This window comes from Nannobrachium achirus, assembly GCF_963921795.1.
Source record: "Nannobrachium achirus genome assembly, chromosome: 7".
Lineage (NCBI taxonomy): Eukaryota > Metazoa > Chordata > Actinopteri > Myctophiformes > Myctophidae > Nannobrachium > Nannobrachium achirus.
Genome location: NC_137816.1, coordinates 36,210,713 through 36,215,488, shown reverse-complemented (window position 1 = coordinate 36,215,488; position 4,776 = coordinate 36,210,713).

Sequence of the window (4,776 nt, the reverse complement as noted above, 5' to 3'; positions counted from 1 at the left end):
GATTGTCTATGGTCCTCACAGAGTACAATATAGCACAATATAAGCACTATAGAGTTGTCACACTGAAAATGATTAAATGAGATCTGACATGAGAGTAATCTGGGATTGTGTCAAATACACTGTGTATACTGTATATCAATGACACCAAAACAACATATTTCACCACATCGTGTAGTTCATTTTTTCTCTATAGTGAGAATCATGTCAAATGTGGTCCAGAATAATTACAGATGTTTAGCTCATGGGCAGGGCTGGGTTCACCTCCATAACTCAATGGCCCAGCTGGGATACCAGCCTGTCTGTTCAGTTACCCCCACAGTACAACTTGCCAAACCCAGAAGGAGTCAGGCAGACCAATTCCTAGACAAGGATTTATACTGTTTTCGAAGGTCTCGTGCCAGAATTAACATTGCCAATACTGTATATAGAAAGGTTGGGTTGTCAAAGTGTCTCATGAAGATGGAATGTCTCTTTTATGTAAAATTAAATCAGATCAGCTTGTGGCCCTCTTCCCTTCCTGTTCTGCTTTCCGTTTTATGTTCATTTCCACTCTTGAACAAAGCTGCGTCTCCACGCCGAATTAATGCCCATCAAAGGCCTCAATCAAGCTGTTTTGCCAAAGGCTATAGCCGAAACGGAGATTCTGAAGTCTAATGCAGTCAACAAAGTGAGGATGTGGGCTAATGCCTCATTCATATCCTTGTATTTTCTTTTAACGTCTCGATTTGCAAAATATCGCACATGTCTGGCCGGTGGAATGAGGCATCTGAAATCATATGCTGGGGGGCATTACAAGGTCAAGTCAAGGTCCAGTGACAACAATCTTACCCATTGTGCCATGAGGATAATGTGTTGCACTGAGAAAAGAAAAATACAGGAAATAATATGTTATACAGGGCTTCCCACTAAATTAGTCACACTCACAACCCATAATTTAGGCTATTTAACCACCTGCGATATGACACGTTATGAGCTTGTAGATCTGCTATTTTTGCTATTTTAAATCTGCAGGGCACATGCTTGGTGTCTTGAATTCTACTAACCTTCCATGTAATTCAACTTTCCATTCATCCAACAGGATGACATACAGAGACGGATTGCCCTTGGAAACAAGAAACCATCTGCATTGAAACTTTGCAGTTATAAGTTATGAACAAAGAACAAAATCAGTGAAGGGTAGTTTTGCTCTGCATGGGAGTTTATTTCCTAGTTTGAGTAGAATAGTTTCTTTATTGAGTATAGAAGCCACAGATCTCATTTCTCTCACTGCAAGTGAAATAATATTACACAAAATAATCTATAGATATGAAACTTTATATTGTGATCACAGATTTTATTTACATTTTCGGGCACTTAAGCACATGCAGGGACAAGTAATAATTTGCCTCTGCAAGACTTTCAACAGAAATTACAACATTAAATAACAGAACTGAATATTTCTTTGCAGTCACAATAGCACTCATCTGTCTGTCTGTGTGCACGCCGTGTGTGTCTTTGAGCACACGCATATACATGCAGACAAGTGTGCGTGCTTTAATGCCACACTCAGTAAGTAGGCTCCCTTATTCAATGCAGGTGGGCCTATAGTCAGTGGGAAGCTTTCAATAGCCATGCCAAAAAACTGACACGTTAATAACTTTTCAATAGTCAGGGACGTAATCGCTCACTGGAGTGCCTCACGCTCATACTCTAGATCTATCCTGAACTGCTGCTGTACCAAAGGCGTGCATGGTTTTTATAATAAACCAATTACAGTAAGTGAGACTGGGGACGCTTTTCTCTAAGAAATGAAAGGAGATCAAATCACGCTTCTGCCTGGCCAATACATGAGCCACCCTCTAAACATGCCAATGGAAATATAAAACACACTATGTTCCATCTTTATTTACAGCAGTTACAGGGATAATACTTTTTTACACTTCCTGGACCAGCACTAGAGACATAGCACAGACTGGAGCAACAGTATAACACTGGACAAGGCATGCAGCTTTGAACAGTTTCTGTTGGCGTCCAGGTTAGCCAGGGTTTATACGGTTTAACTAAACCTCCCAATTGGTGACGAGCAATTTGTGTGGACTAAACTTTCTAGTCAGTAATTATGTGTGATTGGATGCCACAAAAACAAGTTGTTGAACCAAGACATGGCCTCATTAGTTAAAAGCAATGAACAATAAGTCTAATATATAAGTTCAACCATTACAATATCATATTCTGTACTTTTAATCTTGAACATAAATGATCAGAGATGCAAAGAGAGGAGTTATTCATTGTAGCCCACTTCTGTCTGTCTGTCTGTCTGTCTGTCTGTCTGTCTGTCTGTCTGTCTGTCTGTCTGTCTGCATGTCTTTCTCTCACATGCACACACGCACGCACGCATGCACACACGCACACAAACACATACGAACCCACACACGCACGCACGCACGCACGCACACACACACACACACACACACACACACACACTCCACAGTATACAAATGTGTGCATGGCACTGCCTGCATCATGGAAACACGAGTGTGTGAATTAATTTGCATACTGTATGCACAACGAATAGCTGTTGAATTTGGGTCTTTTGCATTAATGTAGCCCTTTGCGTGACTGATTAACTACTTCTTCTGAAATGCAGACCTGTACTTTGGAGTGGGACTGTGGGCCCTGATATATAACAAACATCCAAGGTGACATCATGTCTGCATGGCATGTCTAACATGGGACGGTGACCAAGCCAGGCCACAGCTGCAGTGCTGGGTACAGCATTGGGTGATGGATGGACCAAATGTTTACGTTTATGTTTCCTTTTTATACATTATTAGAATATTACACACACTTTTGATATTTACTATCGACTATCAACATATCTTATTTTGAGGTTATGTCAAATCCCAATATGATATTCAAAGAATAGAGTGCCGAACAAAGCACCACTGAGTTTAAATTGTACACTAAGTTAGTTGTAAGGTGTATGTCAAAACAAATGGGACAGAAATTAGTCGCAATGATTTGTCATTTACATTTCAGTATGGCCTAATCTAAATGGGGGGATAATATTTGCACTGTGGTGGTGATGGGATAGAAGCCTTTATAGCTTTCATGAAAATACAGAAATGACATTGTAGCCCAATATTTATGGAAATATCTTGGCATATTGCTTACCCCATCATTTCATGATTTTATTAATATTATTATATTTCATGGAAAGTGTATTATAGCTGATGCATTTAAAATGAAGTCTGTTCATATGTTGTCCCACAGCTATGGGACAGTCAAACATATCAGCAGAGTTCATTCCCAATCTATCAGCTAATTGTCAAGCCGGCCAAAATCAACATAAATTTATTCCCACTGTTATTTCGTTAATTACAAACTTCTAGTGAAATACTTATTATGCAGCTAATTCAAATATACAGGCTAGGCAAGCCTAAATCAAATTTCCAGGACTGTTCAGTCTCTCCCTTGAATATCAACCACTTCGGTCTATTTCCTTACACACAATTTGACCTTTTTGGATAAATAACGCCCGGGATTTTCTGTGTAGCTTGGGCGTGTTCTCTTTATAATTTCGCGTAGACCTATAGGATAAATGCATGAATTTGTGGTAAGTGAAAAATAGTTTACGGACAGACTGAAGGCTACTTTCAAACTGCTGTTGCGTATAGGAAATGCGACAAAACATAATGTAGGTCAGCTATGTCTATCCTTTTTAATATTTTATAATGTTATTATTATTTTATTAGGCCTGTTATTATAATTATTTTTATTATTCTCGACATTATTGGAAACGTCAACACAACAGGCTATATGTAGACCTATATTTTTATTTTATATTTGTAATAATGTTTTGTACTATAGCCTATTTATGACAAAACAATAAAAACTAACTGTTTAAGAGAATTAGTGTCAAAGCATTATTAATATAAAAATGTGTGTGAGTTGGTTTAGGATTTTCAGTGAAAAACATTACATAAATCAAGCCTATACTTCACTGTCAGTAGAACGAATCACTACACTATAGGCTATAATGCCTTTGATAGGCAAGTCTCGTAGAAGGAGGCCAAACAGTAAAACTATCTGGTTGACATTCAGAAAACAGCTCCGTCTATGGATGACTTCCCCTCGACGAACCATCACTAATGAAGCGGAAAATCGCGTCCTCTCCATCACAGTAGGCTTCTATCAATTATATGCTATAATTCATATCCTATCACATGTGTTAAAGGCCCCCGCATATTTTGCTACAAAACGGGTTTTTTTTTCTTCACAGCGAGCGAAGGTCTGACCTCACCCCGTTCATTTCATCAACAGAATCACTCGGAAGAGAGAGAGGTCTCGAGGACAGTCCACAGTCACAGTGTCACACACAGCTCATCTGGTACCATCATCCTCACTCACTGTGAGCCAGAGACGATCTGTGCTCTAAACTTTGCAGCAGGAGAGTTTTGAGTGCTTGGTCAAACGACAGTGGTTCCTGGAAAAGATCTGAATGGTTTTATAACCAATTCCAGCTGTACCCTGGTGTATGCTGAGTTGTGTGAGTCCGTGCACGGGCGCGCGTATTTCTGTGCGTTCATCTCTTGACTTGGAGGTAGGGAGAGAGAGAGAGGGAGGGAGAGAGAGAGGGAGAGAGAGAGAGGGAGAGAGAGAGAGAGAGAGAGAGAGAGAGAGAGAGAGAGAGAGAGAGAGAGAGAGAGAGAGATAGAGAGAGAGTATCTGTTTGCTTGCCTTTTACAAAAGAAAAAAGTTTCGACGTATTTTCCCTTCCCTCGACTTTTTTTAGGC